The sequence below is a fragment of the Rhipicephalus microplus genome, chromosome 3, assembly GCF_043290135.1.
Source record: "Rhipicephalus microplus isolate Deutch F79 chromosome 3, USDA_Rmic, whole genome shotgun sequence".
In the NCBI taxonomy this organism is placed as follows: Eukaryota; Metazoa; Arthropoda; class Arachnida; order Ixodida; family Ixodidae; genus Rhipicephalus; species Rhipicephalus microplus.
In genome coordinates, this window is record NC_134702.1 from 244,729,125 (window position 1) to 244,750,057 (window position 20,933).

At 41.3% G+C, this 20,933-nt stretch overlaps 1 protein-coding gene and 5 non-coding genes across 6 annotated transcripts in view; all 6 read right to left on the reverse strand.

Moving 5' to 3' along the window:
- LOC142803536 (uncharacterized) overlaps positions 1–20,933 on the reverse strand; it is a 236,829-nt gene that overhangs the window by 158,007 nt on the left and 57,889 nt on the right. The window lies entirely within an intron of this gene.
- TRNAS-CGA (transfer RNA serine (anticodon CGA)) lies at positions 9,630–9,702 on the reverse strand. The gene has a single exon. It is a non-coding gene; the product is annotated as a tRNA-Ser (tRNA).
- Positions 11,470–11,542, reverse strand: TRNAS-CGA (transfer RNA serine (anticodon CGA)). Its single transcript has one exon. It is a non-coding gene; the product is annotated as a tRNA-Ser (tRNA).
- Positions 14,976–15,048, reverse strand: TRNAS-CGA (transfer RNA serine (anticodon CGA)). Its single transcript has one exon. It is a non-coding gene; the product is annotated as a tRNA-Ser (tRNA).
- On the reverse strand, positions 17,719–17,791 carry TRNAS-CGA (transfer RNA serine (anticodon CGA)). Its single transcript has one exon. It is a non-coding gene; the product is annotated as a tRNA-Ser (tRNA).
- On the reverse strand, positions 18,174–18,246 carry TRNAS-CGA (transfer RNA serine (anticodon CGA)). Its single transcript has one exon. It is a non-coding gene; the product is annotated as a tRNA-Ser (tRNA).

Consider the following 20,933-nt stretch of genomic DNA (forward strand, 5'->3'; position numbering starts at 1 on the left):
AAGAAATTACCAGCTGTGAGCAGGAATCGAACCTACGACCTTCGAATAACGCGTTCGATGCTTTAACCACTGAGCTGTCACAGCGGCCGTTCTATCCACTGTTTGGGGTTTATATGTGAATTTAGAAGTAGGAGTGACAGTCAGCGCCATCTATAAGCCAAACAACGAGTGTGAAAACACTCTTATTCGCATGTTTGGCGTCACCTAGGACGTGAACTTATTATGAGCGGGCAGCTGATTAATTGTCCCTTTTATACAACCTAAACACACCAAGTCTGCCAGTACGAGACCCTCGTTCAGTGAAATAAGGGAGAGAAGTGTATACCTAAGGGTTCGTATTTCCGTATTTTAACACAATAATAATGAGATATAACAGACAGTAATGCCAAGGAATGTACAGGGGAAGTTATTAGAACCAATGGAATGTAAATACGAAGAAAGAAGACAGAAAAGTGGATGAAAAAATTACCAGCTTTGAGCAGGAATCGAACCTACGACCTTCGAATAACGCATTCGATGCTCTAATCACTGAGCTATCACAGTGGCCGTCCCTCCATCCACTGTTTGGTGTTTATATGTAAATTTAGAAGTAGGAGTGACAGTCAGCGCCATCTGTAAGCCAAACAACGAGTGTGAAAACACTCTTATTCGCATGTTTGGCGTCACCTAGGACGTGAACTTATGAGCGGGCAGCTGATTAATTGTCCCTCTTATACAACCTAAACACACCAAGTCTGCCAGTACGAGACCCTCGTTCAGTGAAATAAGGGAGAGAAGTGTATACCTAAGGGCTCGTATTTCCGTGTTTTAACACAATAATAATGAGATATAACAGACAGTAATGACAAGGAATGTGCAGGGGAAGTGATTAGAACCAATGGAATGTAAATAAAAAGATAGAAAAGTGGATGAAAAAATAACCAGCCGTGAGCAGGAATCGAACTTACGACCTTGGAATATCGCGTTCGATGCTCTAACCACTGAGCTACCACGGCGGCCTACCCTCTATCCACTTTTGTTACGGTTTATATGTGAATTTAGAAGTAGGAGTGACAGTCAGCGTCATCTACAAGCCAAACGACGAGTGTGAAAACACTCTTATGCGCATGTTTGGCGTCACGTAGCACGTGAACTTATTATGAGCGGGCAGCTGATAAATTGTCCCTTTTATACAACCTAAACACACCAAGTCAGCCAGTACGAGACCCTCGTTCAGTGAAATAAGGGAGAGAAGTGTATACCTAAGGGCTCGTATTTCCGTGTTTTAAGACAATATTAATGAGTTATAACAGACAGTAATGCCAAGGAATGTACAGGGGAAGTTATTAGAACCAATGGAATGTAATTACGAAGAAAGAAGAAAGAAAAGTGGATGAAAAAATTACCAGCTGTGAGCAGGAATCGAACCTACGACCTTCGAATAACGCATTCTGTGCTCTAACCACTGAGCTATCACAGCGGCCGTCCCTCCATCCACTGTTTGGGGTTTATATGTGAATTTAGAAGTAGGAGTGACAGTCAGCGCCATCTATAAGCCAAACAACGAGTGTGAAAACACTTTTATGCGCATGTTTGGCGTCACGTAGCACGTGAACTTATTATGAGCGGGCAGCTGATTAATTGTCCCTCTTATACAACCTAAACACACCAAGTCAGCCAGTACGAGACCCTCGTTCAGTGAAATAAGGGAGAGAAGTGTATACCTAAGGGCTCGTATTTCCGTGTTTTAACACAATATTAATGAGATCTAACAGACAGTAATGCCAAGGAATGTACAGATGAAGTTATTAGAACCAATGGAATGTAAATAAGAAGAAAGAAAAGTGGATGAAAAAAGAACCAGCCGTGAGCAGGAATCGAACCTACAACCTTCGAATAACGCGTTCGATGCTCTAACCACTGAGCTATCACCGCGGCCTTCCCTCCATCCACTTTTTTGGGTTTATATGTGAATTTAGAAGTAGGAGTGACAGTCAGCGCCATCTATAAGCCAAACAACGAGTGTGAAAACACTCTTATTCGCATGTTTGGCGTCACCTAGGACGTGAACTTATTATGAGCGGGCAGCTGATTAATTGTCCCTCTTATACAACCTAAACACACCAAGTCTGCCAGTACGAGACCCTCGTTCAGTGAAATAAGGGAGAGAAGTGTATACCTAAGGGCTCGTATTTTCGTGTTTTAACACAGTAATAATGAGATATAACAGACAGTAATGACAAGGAATGTACAGGGGAAGTTATTAGAACCAATGGAATGTAAATACGAAGAAATAAGAAAGAAAAGTGGATGAAAAAATTACCAGCTGTGAGCAGGAATCGAACCTACGACCTTCGAATAACGCATTCGATGCTGTAACCACTTCGCTATCACAGCGGCCGTCCCTCCATCCACTGTTTGGGGTTTATATGTGAATTTAGAAGTAGGAGTGACAGTCAGCGCCATCTATAAGCCAAACAACGAGTGTGAAAACACTTTTATGCGCATGTTTGGCGTCACGTAGCACGTGAACTTATTATGAGCGGGCAGCTGATTAATTGTCCCTCTTATACAACCTAAACACACCAAGTCAGCCAGTACGAGACCCTCGTTCAGTGAAATAAGGGAGAGAAGTGTATACCTAAGGGCTCGTATTTCCGTGTTTTAACACAATATTAATGAGATCTAACAGACAGTAATGCCAAGGAATGTACAGATGAAGTTATTAGAACCAATGGAATGTAAATAAGAAGAAAGAAAAGTGGATGAAAAAAGAACCAGCCGTGAGCAGGAATCGAACCTACAACCTTCGAATAACGCGTTCGATGCTCTAACCACTGAGCTATCACCGCGGCCTTCCCTCCATCCACTTTTTTGGGTTTATATGTGAATTTAGAAGTAGGAGTGACAGTCAGCGCCATCTATAAGCCAAACAACGAGTGTGAAAACACTCTTATTCGCATGTTTGGCGTCACCTAGGACGTGAACTTATTATGAGCGGGCAGCTGATTAATTGTCCCTCTTATACAACCTAAACACACCAAGTCTGCCAGTACGAGACCCTCGTTCAGTGAAATAAGGGAGAGAAGTGTATACCTAAGGGCTCGTATTTTCGTGTTTTAACACAATAATAATGAGATATAACAGACAGTAATGCCAAGGAATGTACAGATGAAGTTATTAGAAGCAATGGAATGTAAATAAGAAGAAAGAAAAGTGGATGAAAAAAGAACCAGCCGTGAGCAGGAATCGAACCTACAACCTTCGAATAACGCGTTCGATGCTCTAACCACTGAGCTATCACCGCGGCCTTCCCTCCATCCACTTTTTTGGGTTTATATGTGAATTTAGAAGTAGGAGTGACAGTCAGCGCCATCTATAAGCCAAACAACGAGTGTGAAAACACTCTTATTCGCATGTTTGGCGTCACCTAGGACGTGAACTTATTATGAGCGGGCAGCTGATTAATTGTCCCTCTTATACAACCTAAACACACCAAGTCTGCCAGTACGAGACCCTCGTTCAGTGAAATAAGGGAGAGAAGTGTATACCTAAGGGCTCGTATTTTCGTGTTTTAACACAATAATAATGAGATATAACAGACAGTAATGACAAGGAATGTACAGGGGAAGTTATTAGAACCAATGGAATGTAAATACGAAGAAATAAGAAAGAAAAGTGGATGAAAAAATTACCAGCTGTGAGCAGGAATCGAACCTACGACCTTCGAATAACGCATTCGATGCTGTAACCACTTCGCTATCACAGCGGCCGTCCCTCCATCCACTGTTTGGGGTTTATATGTGAATTTAGAAGTAGGAGTGACAGTCAGCGCCATCTATAAGCCAAACAACGAGTGTGAAAACACTTTTATGCGCATGTTTGGCGTCACGTAGCACGTGAACTTATTATGAGCGGGCAGCTGATTAATTGTCCCTCTTATACAACCTAAACACACCAAGTCAGCCAGTACGAGACCCTCGTTCAGTGAAATAAGGGAGAGAAGTGTATACCTAAGGGCTCGTATTTCCGTGTTTTAACACAATATTAATGAGATCTAACAGACAGTAATGCCAAGGAATGTACAGATGAAGTTATTAGAACCAATGGAATGTAAATAAGAAGAAAGAAAAGTGGATGAAAAAAGAACCAGCCGTGAGCAGGAATCGAACCTACAACCTTCGAATAACGCGTTCGATGCTCTAACCACTGAGCTATCACCGCGGCCTTCCCTCCATCCACTTTTTTGGGTTTATATGTGAATTTAGAAGTAGGAGTGACAGTCGGCGCCATCTATAAGCCAAACAACGAGTGTGAAAACACTCTTATTCGCATGTTTGGCGTCACCTAGGACGTGAACTTATGAGCGGGCAGCTGATTAATTGTCCCTCTTATACAACCTAAACACACCAAGTCTGCCAGTACGAGACCCTCGTTCAGTGAAATAAGGGAGAGAAGTGTATACCTAAGGGCTCGTATTTCCGTGTTTTAACACAATAATAATGAGATATAACAGACAGTAATGACAAGGAATGTGCAGGGGAAGTGATTAGAACCAATGGAATGTAAATAAAAAGATAGAAAAGTGGATGAAAAAATAACCAGCCGTGAGCAGGAATCGAACTTACGACCTTGGAATATCGCGTTCGATGCTCTAACCACTGAGCTACCACGGCGGCCTACCCTCTATCCACTTTTGTTACGGTTTATATGTGAATTTAGAAGTAGGAGTGACAGTCAGCGTCATCTACAAGCCAAACGACGAGTGTGAAAACACTCTTATGCGCATGTTTGGCGTCACGTAGCACGTGAACTTATTATGAGCGGGCAGCTGATAAATTGTCCCTTTTATACAACCTAAACACACCAAGTCAGCCAGTACGAGACCCTCGTTCAGTGAAATAAGGGAGAGAAGTGTATACCTAAGGGCTCGTATTTCCGTGTTTTAAGACAATATTAATGAGGTATAACAGACAGTAATGCCAAGGAATGTACAGGGGAAGTTATTAGAACCAATGGAATGTAATTACGAAGAAAGAAGAAAGAAAAGTGGATGAAAAAATTACCAGCTGTGAGCAGGAATCGAACCTACGACCTTCGAATAACGCATTCTGTGCTCTAACCACTGAGCTATCACAGCGGCCGTCCCTCCATCCACTGTTTGGGGTTTATATGTGAATTTAGAAGTAGGAGTGACAGTCAGCGCCATCTATAAGCCAAACAACGAGTGTGAAAACACTTTTATGCGCATGTTTGGCGTCACGTAGCACGTGAACTTATTATGAGCGGGCAGCTGATTAATTGTCCCTCTTATACAACCTAAACACACCAAGTCAGCCAGTACGAGACCCTCGTTCAGTGAAATAAGGGAGAAAAGCGTATACCTAAGGGCTCGTATTTCCGTGTTTTAACACAATATTAATGAGATCTAACAGACAGTAATGCCAAGGAATGTACAGATGAAGTTATTAGAACCAATGGATTGTAAATAAGAAGAAAGAAAAGTGGATGAAAAAAGAACCAGCCGTGAGCAGGAATCGAACCTACAACCTTCGAATAACGCGTTCGATGCTCTAACCACTGAGCTATCACCGCGGCCTTCCCTCCATCCACTTTTTTGGGTTTATATGTGAATTTAGAAGTAGGAGTGACAGTCAGCGCCATCTATAAGCCAAACAACGAGTGTGAAAACACTCTTATTCGCATGTTTGGCGTCACCTAGGACGTGAACTTATTATGAGCGGGCAGCTGATTAATTGTCCCTCTTATACAACCTAAACACACCAAGTCTGCCAGTACGAGACCCTCGTTCAGTGAAATAAGGGAGAGAAGTGTATACCTAAGGGCTCGTATTTTCGTGTTTTAACACAATAATAATGAGATATAACAGACAGTAATGACAAGGAATGTACAGGGGAAGTTATTAGAACCAATGGAATGTAAATACGAAGAAATAAGAAAGAAAAGTGGATGAAAAAATTACCAGCTGTGAGCAGGAATCGAACCTACGACCTTCGAATAACGCATTCGATGTTGTAACCACTTCGCTATCACAGCGGCCGTCCCTCCATCCACTGTTTGGGGTTTATATGTGAATTTAGAAGTAGGAGTGACAGTCAGCGCCATCTATAAGCCAAACAACGAGTGTGAAAACACTTTTATGCGCATGTTTGGCGTCACGTAGCACGTGAACTTATTATGAGCGGGCAGCTGATTAATTGTCCCTCTTATACAACCTAAACACACCAAGTCAGCCAGTACGAGACCCTCGTTCAGTGAAATAAGGGAGAGAAGTGTATACCTAAGGGCTCGTATTTCCGTGTTTTAACACAATATTAATGAGATCTAACAGACAGTAATGCCAAGGAATGTACAGATGAAGTTATTAGAACCAATGGAATGTAAATAAGAAGAAAGAAAAGTGGATGAAAAAAGAACCAGCCGTGAGCAGGAATCGAACCTACGACCTTCGAATAACGCGTTCGATGCTCTAACCACTGAGCTATCACCGCGGCCTTCCCTCCATCCACTTTTTTGGGTTTATATGTTAATTTAGAAGTAGGAGTGACAGTCAGCGCCATCTATAAGCCAAACAACGAGTGTGAAAAACTTTTATTCGCATGTTTGGCGTCACCTAGGACGTGAACTTATTATGAGCGGGCAGCTGATGAATTGTCCCTCTTATACAACCTAAACACACCAAGTCTGCCAGTACGAGACCCTCGTTCAGTGAAATAAGGGAGAGAAGTGTATACCTAAGGGCTCGTATTTTCGTGTTTTAACACAATAATAATGAGATATAACAGACAGTAATGACAAGGTATGTACAGGGGAAGTTATTAGAACCAATGGAATGTAAATAAAAAGATAGAAAAGTGGATGAAGAAATAACCAGCCGTGAGCAGGAATCGAACTTACGACCTTCGAATATCGCGTTCGATGCACTAACCACTGAGCTACCACGGCGGCCTTCCCTCCATCCACTTTTTTTTGGTTTATATGTGAATTTTAGAAGTAGGAGTGACAGTCAGCGCCATCTATAAGCCAAACGACAAGTGTGAATGCATTCTTATGCGCATGTTTGGCGTCACGTAGCACGTGAAATTATTATTAGCGGGCAGCTGATTAATTTTCCCTCTTATACAACCTAAACACACCAAGTCTGCGAGTACGAGACCCTCGTTCAATGAAACAAGGGAAAGAAGTGTATACCTAAGGGCTCGTTTTTCCGTGTTTTAACACAATAATAATGAGATCTAACAGATAGTAATGCCAAGGAATGTACAGGGGAAGTCATTACAACCAATGGAATGTAAATAAGAAGAAAGAAAAAAGAAAAGTGGATGAAACAATAACCAGCCGTGAGCAGGAATCGAACCTACGACCTTCGAATATCGCGTTCGCTGCTCTAACCACTGAGCTACCACATCGGCCTACCCTCTATCCACTTTTGTTTGGGTTTATATGTGAATTTAGAAGTAGGAGTGACAGTCAGCGTCATCTATAAGCCAAATGACGAGTGTGAAAACACTCTTATGCGTATGTTTGGCGTCACGTAGCACGTGAACTTATTATGAGCGGGCAGCTGATAAATTGTCCCTCTTATACAACCTAAACACACCAAGTCTGCCAGTACGAGACCCTCGTTCAATAAAATAAGGGAAAGAATTGTATACCTAAGGGCTCGTTTTTCCTTGTTTTAACACAATAATAATGAGATCTAACAGACAGTAATGCCAAGGAATGTACAGGAGAGTTATTAGAACCAATGCATTGTAAAAAGGAAGAAAGAAAAGTGGATGAAAAAATAACCAGCCGTGAGCGGGAATCGAACCTACGACCTTCGAATAACGCGTTCGATGCTCTAACCACTGAGCTACCACGGCGGCCTTCCCCCTATCCACTTTTTTTGGTTTATATGTGAATTTTAGAAGTAGGAGTGACAGTCAGCGCCATCTATAAGCCAAACGACGAGTGTGAAAACACTCTTATGCGCATGTTTGGCGTCACGTAGCACGTGAACTTATTATGAGCGGGCCGCTGATTAATTGTCCCTCTTATACAACTTAAACACACCAAGTCTGCCAGTACGAGACCCCCGTTCAGTGAAATAAGGAAGAAAAGTGTATACCTAATGGTTCGTATTTCCGTGTTTTAACACATTATTAATGAGATATAACAGACAGTAATGCCAAGGAATGTACAGGGGATGTTATTAAAACCAATGGAATGTAAATAAGAAGAAAGAAGAAAGAAAAGTGGATGAAAAAATTACCAGCTGTGAGCAGGAATCGAACCTACGACCTTCGAATAACGCGTTCAATGCTCTAACCACTGAGCTATCACAGCGGCCATCCCTCAATCCACTGTTTGGGGTTTATATGTAAATTTAGAAGTAGGAGTGACAGTCAGCGCCATCTATAAGCCAAACAACGAGTGTGAAAACACTCTTATTCGCATGTTTGGCGTCACCTAGGACGTGAACTTATTATGAGTGGGCAGCTGATTAATTGTCCCTCTTATACAACCTAAACACACCAAGTCTGCCAGTACGAGACCCTCGTTCAGTGAAATAAGGGAGAGAAGTGTATACCTAAGGGCTCGTATTTCCGTGTTTTAACACAATAATAATGAGATATAACAGACAGTAATGACAAGGAATGTACAGGGGAAGTGATTAGAACCAATGGAATGTAAATAAAAAGATAGAAAAGTGGATGAAAAAATAACCAGCCGTGAGCAGGAATCGAACTTACGACCTTCGAATATCGCGTTCGATGCTCTAACCACTGAGCTACCACGGTGGCCTACCCTCTATCCACTTTTGTTTGGGTTTATATGTGAATTTAGAAGTAGGAGTGACAGTCAGCGTCGTCTATAAGGCAAACGACGAGTGTGAAAACACTCTTATGCGCATGTTTGGCGTCACGTAGCACGTGAACTTATTATGAGCGGGCAGCTGATAAATTGTCCCTTTTATACAACCTAAACACACCAAGTCAGCCAGTACGAGACCCTCGTTCAGTGAAATAAGGGAGAGAAGTGCATACCTAAGGGCTCGTATTTCCGTGATTTAACACAATATTAATGAGGTATAACAGACAGTAATGCCAAGGAATGTACAGGGGAAGTTATTAGAACCAATGGAATGTAAATACGAAGAAAGAAGAAAGAAAAGTGGATGAAAAAATTACCAGCTGTGAGCAAAAATCGAAACTACGACCTTCGAATAACGCATTCGATGCTCTAACCACTGAGCTATCACAGCGGCCGTCCCTCCATCCACTGTTTGGGGTTTATATGTGAATTTAGAAGTAGGAGTGACAGTCAGCGCCGTCTATAAGCCAAACAATGAGTGTGAAAACACACTTATTTGCATGTTTGGCGTCACCTAGGACGTGAACTTATTATGAGTGGGCAGCTGATTAATTGTCCCTCTTATACAACCTAAACACACCAAGTCTGCCAGTACAAGACCCTCGTTCAGTGAAATAAGGGAGAGAAGTGTATACCTAAGGGCTCGTATTTTCGTGTTTTAACACAATAATAATGAGATATAACAGACAGTAATGACAAGGAATGTACAGGGGAAGTCATTACAACCAATGGAATGTAAATAAAAAGATAGAAAAGTGGATGAAAAAATAACCAGCCGTGAGCAGGAATCGAACCTACGACCTTCGAATATCGCGTTCGATGCTCTAACCACTGAGCTACCACAGCGGCCTACCCTCTATCCACTTTTGTTTGGGTTTATATGTGAATTTAGAAGTAGGAGTGACAGTCAGCGTCATCTATAAGCCAAACGACGAGTGTGAAAACACTCTTATGCGTATGTTTGGCGTCACGTAGCACGTGAACTTATTATGAGCGCGCAGCTGTTAAATTGTCCCTCTTATACAACTTAAACACACCAAGTCTGCCAGTACGAGACCCCCGTTCAGTGAAATAAGGAAGAAAAGTGTATACCTAATGGTTCGTATTTCTGTGTTTTAACACATTATTTATGAGATATAACAGACAGTAATGCCAAGGAATGTACAGGGGAAGTTATTAAAACCAATGGAATGTAAATAAGAAGAAAGAAGAAAGAAAAGTGGATGAAAAAATTACCAGCTGTGAGCAGGAATCGAACCTACGACCTTCGAATAACGCGTTCGATGCTCTAACCACTGAGCTGTCACAGCGGCCGTTCTATCCACTGTTTGGGGTTTATATGTAAATTTAGAAGTAGGAGTGACAGTCAGCGCCATCTATAAGCGAAACAACGAGTGTGAAAACACTCTTATTCGCATGTTTGGCGTCACGTAGCACGTGAACTTATTATGAGCGGGCAGCTGATTAATTGTCCCTCTTATACAACCTAAACACACCAAGTCAGCCACTACGAGACCCTCGTTCAGTGAAATAAGGGAGAGAAGTGTATACCTAAGGGCTCGTATTTTCGTGTTTTAACACAATATTAATGAGATATAACAGACAGTAATGCCAAGGAATGTACAGGGGAAGTTATTAGAACCAATGGAATGTAAATAAGAAGAAAGAAGAAAGAAAAGTGGATGAAAAAATTACCAGCCGTGAGCAGGAATCGAACCTACGACCTTCGAATAACGCGTTCGATGCTCTAACCACTGAGCTATCACCGCGGCCTTCCCTCCATCCACTTTTTGGGGTTTATATGTGAATTTAGAAGTAGGAGTGACAATCAGCGCCATCTATAAGCCAAACAACGAGTGTGAAAACACTCTTATGCGCATGTTTGGCGTCACGTAGCACGTGAACTTATTATGAGCGGGCAGCTGATTAATTGTCCCTCTTATACAACCTAAACACACGAAGTCTGTCATTACGAGACCCTCGTTCAGTGAAATAAGGGAGAGAAGTGCATACCTAAGGGCTCGTATTTCCGTGATTTAACACAATATTAATGAGGTATAACAGACAGTAATGCCAAGGAATGTACAGGGGAAGTTATTAGAACCAATGGAATGTAAATACGAAGAAAGAAGAAAGAAAAGTGGATGAAAAAATTACCAGCTGTGAGCAAAAATCGAAACTACGACCTTCGAATAACGCATTCGATGCTCTAACCACTGAGCTATCACAGCGGCCGTCCCTCCATCCACTGTTTGGGGTTTATATGTGAATTTAGAAGTAGGAGTGACAGTCAGCGCCGTCTATAAGCCAAACAATGAGTGTGAAAACACACTTATTTGCATGTTTGGCGTCACCTAGGACGTGAACTTATTATGAGTGGGCAGCTGATTAATTGTCCCTCTTATACAACCTAAACACACCAAGTCTGCCAGTACAAGACCCTCGTTCAGTGAAATAAGGGAGAGAAGTGTATACCTAAGGGCTCGTATTTTCGTGTTTTAACACAATAATAATGAGATATAACAGACAGTAATGACAAGGAATGTACAGGGGAAGTCATTACAACCAATGGAATGTAAATAAAAAGATAGAAAAGTGGATGAAAAAATAACCAGCCGTGAGCAGGAATCGAACCTACGACCTTCGAATATCGCGTTCGATGCTCTAACCACTGAGCTACCACAGCGGCCTACCCTCTATCCACTTTTGTTTGGGTTTATATGTGAATTTAGAAGTAGGAGTGACAGTCAGCGTCATCTATAAGCCAAACGACGAGTGTGAAAACACTCTTATGCGTATGTTTGGCGTCACGTAGCACGTGAACTTATTATGAGCGCGCAGCTGTTAAATTGTCCCTCTTATACAACTTAAACACACCAAGTCTGCCAGTACGAGACCCCCGTTCAGTGAAATAAGGAAGAAAAGTGTATACCTAATGGTTCGTATTTCTGTGTTTTAACACATTATTTATGAGATATAACAGACAGTAATGCCAAGGAATGTACAGGGGAAGTTATTAAAACCAATGGAATGTAAATAAGAAGAAAGAAGAAAGAAAAGTGGATGAAAAAATTACCAGCTGTGAGCAGGAATCGAACCTACGACCTTCGAATAACGCGTTCGATGCTCTAACCACTGAGCTGTCACAGCGGCCGTTCTATCCACTGTTTGGGGTTTATATGTAAATTTAGAAGTAGGAGTGACAGTCAGCGCCATCTATAAGCGAAACAACGAGTGTGAAAACACTCTTATTCGCATGTTTGGCGTCACGTAGCACGTGAACTTATTATGAGCGGGCAGCTGATTAATTGTCCCTCTTATACAACCTAAACACACCAAGTCAGCCACTACGAGACCCTCGTTCAGTGAAATAAGGGAGAGAAGTGTATACCTAAGGGCTCGTATTTTCGTGTTTTAACACAATATTAATGAGATATAACAGACAGTAATGCCAAGGAATGTACAGGGGAAGTTATTAGAACCAATGGAATGTAAATAAGAAGAAAGAAGAAAGAAAAGTGGATGAAAAAATTACCAGCCGTGAGCAGGAATCGAACCTACGACCTTCGAATAACGCGTTCGATGCTCTAACCACTGAGCTATCACCGCGGCCTTCCCTCCATCCACTTTTTGGGGTTTATATGTGAATTTAGAAGTAGGAGTGACAATCAGCGCCATCTATAAGCCAAACAACGAGTGTGAAAACACTCTTATGCGCATGTTTGGCGTCACGTAGCACGTGAACTTATTATGAGCGGGCAGCTGATTAATTGTCCCTCTTATACAACCTAAACACACGAAGTCTGTCATTACGAGACCCTCGTTCAATGAAATAAGGGAAAGAAGTGTATACCCAAGGGCTCGTTTTTCAGTGTTTTAACAAAATATAATTGAGATCTAACAGACAGTAATGCCAAGGAAAGTATAGGGGAAGATATTAGACCAAATTTTAATGTAAATACAAAGAAAAGTGGGTGAAAATATAAGTTGCCTTGAGATCCTGCCCACGGCAAGTTATCTTTTCACCCATATTTCTTCGTATTTACATTAAAATTTGGTCTAATATCTTTCCCTATACTTCCCTTGGCATTAGGGTCTGTTCGATCTCATTATTATTGTGTAAGAAACTGGAAAAACGAGCCCTTAGGTATACACTTCTATCCTTATATATATATATATATATATATATATATATATATATATATATATATAAGGGAGAGAAGTGTATACCTAAGGGCTCTTATTTCCGTGTTTTAACACAATATTAATGAGATATAACAGACAGTAATGCCAAGGAATGTACAGGGGAAGTTATTAGAACCAATGGAATGTAAATAAGAAGAAAGAAGAAAGAAAAGTGGATGAAAAAATTACCAGCCGTGAGCAGGAATCGAACCTACGACCTTCGAACAACGCGTTCGATGCTCTAACCACTGAGCTGTCACAGCGGCCGTTCTATCCACTGTTTGGGGTTTATATGTAAATTTAGAAGTAGGAGTGACAGTCAGCGCCATCTATAAGCGAAACAACGAGTGTGAAAACACTCTTATTCGCATGTTTGGCGTCACGTAGCACGTGAACTTATTATGAGCGGGCAGCTGATTAATTGTCCCTCTTATACAACCTAAACACACCAAGTCAGCCACTACGAGACCCTCGTTCAGTGAAATAAGGGAGAGAAGTGTATACCTAAGGGCTCGTATTTTCGTGTTTTAACACAATAATAATGAGATATAACAGACAGTAATGCCAAGGAATGTACAGGGGAAGTTATTAGAACCAATGGAATGTAAATAAGAAGAAAGAAGAAAGAAAAGTGGATGAAAAAATTACCAGCCGTGAGCAGGAATCGAACCTACGACCTTCGAATAACGCGTTCAATGCTCTAACCACTGAGCTATCACCGCGGCCTTCCCTCCATCCACTTTTTGGGGTTTATATGTGAATTTAGAAGTAGGAGTGACAATCAGCGCCATCTATAAGCCAAACAACGAGTGTGAAAACACTCTTATGCGCATGTTTGGCGTCACGTAGCACGTGAACTTATTATGAGCGGGCAGCTGATTAATTGTCCCTCTTATACAACCTAAACACACCAAGTCTGTCATTACGAGACCCTCGTTCAATGAAATAAGGGAAAGAAGTGTATACCCAAGGGCTCGTTTTTCAGTGTTTTAACAAAATATAATTGAGATCTAACAGACAGTAATGCCAAGGAAAGTATAGGGGAAGATATTAGACCAAATTTTAATGTAAATACAAAGAAAAGTGGGTGAACATATAAGTTGCCTTGAGATCCTGCCCACGGCAAGTTATCTTTTCACCCATATTTCTTCGTATTTACATTAAAATTTGGTCTAATATCTTTCCCTATACTTCCCTTGGCATTAGGGTCTGTTCGATCTCATTATTATTGTGTAAGAAACTGGAAAAACGAGCCCTTAGGTATACACTTCTATCCTTATATATATATATATATATATATATATATATATATATATAAGGGAGAGAAGTGTATACCTAAGGGCTCTTATTTCCGTGTTTTAACACAATATTAATGAGATATAACAGACAGTAATGCCAAGGAATGTACAGGGGAAGTTATTAGAACCAATGGAATGTAAATAAGAAGAAAGAAGAAAGAAAAGTGGATGAAAAAATTACCAGCCGTGAGCAGGAATCGAACCTACGACCTTCGAACAACGCGTTCGATGCTCTAACCACTGAGCTATCACCGCGGCCTTCCCTCCATCCACTTTTTGGGGTTTATATGTGAATTTAGAAGTAGGAGTGACAATCAGCGCCATCTATAAGCCAAACAACGAGTGTGAAAACACTCTTATTCGCATGTTTGGCGTCCCGTAGCACGGGAACTTGTTATGAGTGGGCAGCTGAATAATTGTCCCTCTTATACAACCTAAACACACCAAGTCTGCCAGTACGAGACCCTCGTTCAGTGAAATAAGGGAGAGAAGTGTATACCTAAGGGCTCGTATTTCCGTGTTCTAACACAATATAATGAGATCTAACAGACAGTAATGCCAAGGAATGTACAGATGAAGTTATTAGAACCAATGGAATGTAAATAAGAAGAAAGAAAAGTGGATAAAAAAAGAACCAGCCGTGAGCAGGAATCGAACCTACGACCTTCGAATATCGCGTTCGATGCTCTAACCACTGAGCTACCACGGCGGCCTTCCCTCCATCCACTGTTTGGGGTTTATATGTGAATTTAGAAGTAGGAGTGACAGTCAGCGCCATCTATAAGCCAAACAAAGAGTGTGAAAACACTCTTATTCGCATGTTTGGCGTCACGTAGCACGTGAACTTATTATGAGCGGGCAGCTGATAAATTGTCCCTTTTATACAACCTAAACACACCAAGTCAGCCAGTACGAGACCCTCGTTCAGTGAAATAAGGGAGAGAAGTGTATACCTGAGGGCTCGTATTTCCGTGTTTTAACACAATATTAATGAGGTATAACAGACAGTAATGCCAAGGAATGTACAGGGGAAGTTATTAGAACCAATGGAATGTAAATACGAAGAAAGAAGAAAGAAAAGTGGATGAAAAAATTACCAGCTGTGAGCAGGAATCGAAACTACGACCTTCGAATAACGCATTCGATGCTCTAACCACTGAGCTATCACAGCGGCCGTCCCTCCATCCGCTGTTTGGGGTTTATATGTGAATTTAGAAGTAGGAGTGACAGTCAGCGCCATCTATAAGCCAAACAACGAGTGTGAAAACACTTTTATGCGCATGTTTGGCGTCACGTAGCACGTGAACTTATTATGAGCAGGCAGCTGATTATTTGTCCCTCTTATACAACCTAAACACACCAAGTCAGCCAGTACGAGACCCTCGTTCAGTGAAATAAGGGAGAGAAGTGTATACCTAAGGGCTCGTATTTCCGTGTTTTAACACAATATTAATGAGATCTAACAGACAGTAATGCCAAGGAATGTACAGATGAAGTTATTAGAACCAATGGAATGTAAATAAGAAGAAAGAAAAGTGGATGAAAAAAGAACCAGCCGTGAGAAGGAATCGAACCTACGACCTTCGAATAACGCGTTCGATGCTCTAACCACTGAGCTATCACCGCGGCCTTCCCTCCGTCCACTTTTTTGGGTTTATATGTGAATTTAGAAGTAGGAGTGACAGTCAGCGCCATCTATAAGCCAAACAACGAGTGTGAAAACACTCTTATGCGTATGTTTGGCGTCACGTAGCACGTGAACTTATTATGAGCGGGCAGCTGTTAAATTGTCCCTCTTATACAACCTAAACACACCAAGTCTGCCAGTACGAGACCCTCGTTCAATAAAATAAGGGAAAGAAGTGTATACCTAAGGGCTCGTTTTTCCTTGTTTTTACACAATAATAATGAGATCTAACAGACAGTAATGCCAAGGAATGTACAGGAGAGTTATTACAACCAATGCAATGTAAAAAGGAAGAAAGAAAAGTGGATGAAAAAATAACCAGCCGTGAGCGGGAATCGAACCTACGACCTTTCAATATCGCGTTCGATGCTCTAACCACTGAGCTACCACGGCGGCCTTCCCTCCATCCACTGTTTGGGGTTTATATGTCAATTTAGAAGTAGGAGTGACAGTCAGCGCCATCTATAAGCCAAACAAAGAGTGTGAAAACACTCTTATTCGCATGTTTGGCGTCACGTAGCACGTGAACCTATTATGAGCGGGCAGCTGATAAATTGTCCCTTTTATACAACCTAAACACACCAAGTCAGCCAGTACGAGACCCTCGTTCAGTGAAATAAGGGAGAGAAGTGTATACCTAAGGGCTCGTATTTCCGTGTTTTAACACAATAATAATGAGGTATAACAGACAGTAATGCCAAGGAATGTACAGGGGAAGTTATTAGAACCAATGGAATGTAAATACGAAGAAAGAAGAAAGAAAAGTGGATGAAAAAATTACCAGCTGTGAGCAGGAATCGAAACTACGACCTTCGAATAACGCATACGATGCTCTAACCACTGAGCTATCACAGCGGCCGTCCCTCCATCCACTGTTTGGGGTTTATATGTGAATTTAGAAGTAGGAGTGACAGTCAGCGCCATCTATAAGCCAAACAACGAGTGTGAAAACACTTTTACGCGCATGTTTGGCGTCACGTAGCACGTGAACTTATTATGAGCGGGCAGCTGATTATTTGTCCCTCTTATACAACCTAAACACACCAAGTCAGCCAGTACGAGACCCTCGTTCAGTGAAATAAGGGAGAGAAGTGTATACCTAAGGGCTCGTATTTCCGTGTTTTAACACAATATTAATGAGATCTAACAGACAGTAATGCCAAGGAATGTACAGATGAAGTTGTTAGAACCAATGGAATGTAAATAGGAAGAAAGAAAAGTGGATGAAAAAAGAACCAGCCGTGAGAAGGAATCGAACCTACGACCTTCGAATAACGCGTTCGATGCTCTAACCACTGAGCTATCACCGCGGCCTTCCCTCCGTCCACTTTTTTGGGTTTATATGTGAATTTAGAAGTAGGAGTGACAGTCAGCGCCATCTATAAGCCAAACAACGAGTGTGAAAACACTCTTATTCGCATGTTTGGCGTCATCTAGGACGTGAACTTATTATGAGTGGGCAGCTGATTAATTGTCCCTCTTATACAACCTAAACACACCAAGTCTGCCAGTACAAGACCCTCGTTCAGTGAAATAAGGAAGAGAAGTGTATACCTAAGGGCTCGTATTTTCGTGTTTTAACACAATAATAATGAGATATAACAGACAGTAATGACAAGGAATGTACAGGGGAAGTTATTAGAACCAATGGAATGTAAATAAAAAGATAGAAAAGTGGATGAAAAAATAACCAGCCGTGAGCAGGAATCGAACCTACGACCTTCGAATATCGCGTTCGATGCTCTAACCACTGAGCTATCACCGCGGCCTTCCCTCCGTCCACTTTTTAGGGTTTATATGTGAATTTAGAAGTAGGAGTGACAGTCAACGCCATCTATAAGCCAAACAACGAGTGTGAAAACACTCTTATTCGCATGTTTGGCGTCACCTAGGACGTGAACTTATTATGAGTGGGCAGCTGATTAATTGTCCCTCTTATACAACCTAAACACACCAAGTCTGCCAGTACAAGACCCTCGTTCAGTGAAATAAGGGAGAGAAGTGTATACCTAAGGGCTCGTATTTTCGTGTTTTAACACAATAATAATGAGATATAACAGACAGTAATGACAAGGAATGTACAGGGGAAGTTATTAGAACCAATGGAATGTAAATAAAAAGATAGAAAAGTGGATGAAAAAATAACCAGCCGTGAGCAGGAATCGAACCTACGACCTTCGAATATCGCGTTCGATGCTCTAACCACTGAGCTACCACAGCGGCCTACCCTCTATCCACTTTTGTTTCGGTTTATATGTGAATTTAGAAGTAGGAGTGACAGTCAGCGTCATCTATAAGCCAAACGACGAGTGTGAAAACACTCTTATGCGTATGTTTGGCGTCACGTAGCACGTGAACTTATTATGAGCGGGCAGCTGTTAAATTGTCCCTCTTATACAACCTAAACACACCAAGTCTGCCAGTACGAGACCCTCGTTCAATAAAATAAGGGAAAGAAGTGTATACCTAAGGGCTCGTTTTTCCTTGTTTTAACACAATAATAATGAGATCTAACAGACAGTAATGCCAAGGAATGTACAGGAGAATTATTAGAACCAATGCAATGTAAAAAGGAAGAAAGAAAAGTGGATGAAAAAACAACCAGCCGTGAGCGGGAATCGAACCTACGACCTTCGAATAACGCGTTCGATGCTCTAACCACTGAGCTACCACGGCGGCCTTCCCCCTATCCACTTTTTTTGGTTTATATGTGAATTTTAGAAGTAGGAGTGACAGTCAGCGCCATCTATAAGCCAAACGACGAGTGTGAAAACACTCTTATGCGCATGTTTGGCGTCACGTAGCACGTGAACTTATTATGAGCGGGCCGCTGAATAATTGTCCCTCTTATACAACCTAAACACACCAAGTCTGCCAGTACAAGACCCTCGTTCAGTGAAATAAGGGAGAGAAGTGTATACCTAAGGGCTCGTATTTTCGTGTTTTAACACAATAATAATGAGATATAACAGACAGAAATGACAAGGAATGTACAGGGGAAGTTATTAGAACCAATGGAATGTAAATAAAAAGATAGAAAAGTGGATGAAAAAGTAACCAGCCGTGAGCGGGAATCGAACCTACGACCTTCGAATAACGCGTTCGATGCTCTAACCACTGAGCTACCACGGCGGCCTTCCCCCTATCCACTTTTTTTTGTTTATATGTGAATTTTAGAAGTAGGAGTGACAGTCAGCGCCATCTATAAGCCAAACGACGAGTGTGAAAACACTCTTATGCGCATGTTTGACGTCACGTAGCACGTGAACTTATTATGAGCGGGCCGCTGATTAATTGTTCTCTTATACAACACTAACACACCAAGTCTGCCAGTACGAGACCCCCGTTCAGTGAAATAAGGAAGAAAAGTGTATACCTAATGGTTAGTATTTCCGTGTTTTAACACATTATTAATGAGATATAACAGACAGTAATGCCAAGGAATGTACAGGGGAAGTTATTAAAACCAATGGAATGTAAATAAGAAGAAAGAAGAAAGAAAAGTGGATGAAAAATTACCAGCTGTGAGCAGGAATCGAACCTACGACCTTCGAATAACGCGTTCGATGCTCTAACCACTGAGCTGTCACAGCGGCCGTTCTATCCACTGTTTGGGGTTTATATGTAAATTTAGAAGTAGGAGTGACAGTCAGCGCCATCTATAAGCGAAACAACGAGTGTGAAAACACTCTTATTCGCATGTTTGGCGTCACGTAGCACGTGAACTTATTATGAGCGGGCAGCTGATTAATTGTCCCTCTTATACAACCTAAACACACCAAGTCAGCCACTACGAGACCCTCGATCAGTGAAATAAGGGAGAGAAGTGTATACCTAAGGGCTCGTATTTTCGTGTTTTAACACAATATTAATGAGATATAACAGACAGTAATGCCAAGGAATGTACAGGGGAAGTTATTAGAACCAATGGAATGTAAATAAGAAGAAAGAAGAAAGAAAAGTGGATGAAAAAAGAACCAGCCGTGAGCAGGAATCGAACCAACGACCTTCGAATAACGCGTTCGATTTTCTAACCACTGAGCTATGACCGCGGCCTTCCCTCCATCCACTTTTTTGGGTTTATATGTGAATTTAGAAGTAGGAGTGACAGTCAGCGCCATCTATAAGCCAAACAACGAGTGTGAAAACACTCTTATGCGCATGTTTGGCGTCACGTAGCACGTGAACTTATTATGAGCGGGCAGCTGATTAATTGTCCCTCTTATACAACCTAAACACACCTAGTGTGCCATTACGAGACCCTCGTTCAATGAAATAAGGGAAAGAAGTGTATACCCAAGGGCTCGTTTTTCCGTGTTTTAACAAAATATAATTGAGATCTAACAGACAGTAATGCCAAGGAAAGAATAGGGGAAGATATTAGACCAAATTTTAATGTAAATACAAAGAAAAGTGGGTGAAAATATAAGTTGCCTTGAGATCCTGCCCACGGCAAGTTATCTTTTCACCCATATTTCTTCGTATTTACATTAAAATTTGGTCTAATATCTTCCCCTATACTTCCCTTGGCATTAGGGTTTGTTCGATCTCATTATTATTGTGTAAGAAATTGGAAAAACGAGCCCTTAGGTATACACTTCTATCCTTAAATATATATATATATATATATATATATATATATATATATATATATATATATATATATATATATATATATATATAAGGGAGAGAAGTGTATACCTAAGGGCTCGTATTTCCGTGTTTTAACACAATATTAATGAGATATAACAGACAGTAATGCCAAGGAATGTACAGGGGAAGTTATTAGAACCAATGGAATGTAAATAAGAAGAAAGAAGAAAGAAAAGTGGATGAAAAAATTACCAGCCGTGAGCAGGAATCGAACCTACGACCTTCGAACAACGCGTTCGATGCTCTAACCACTG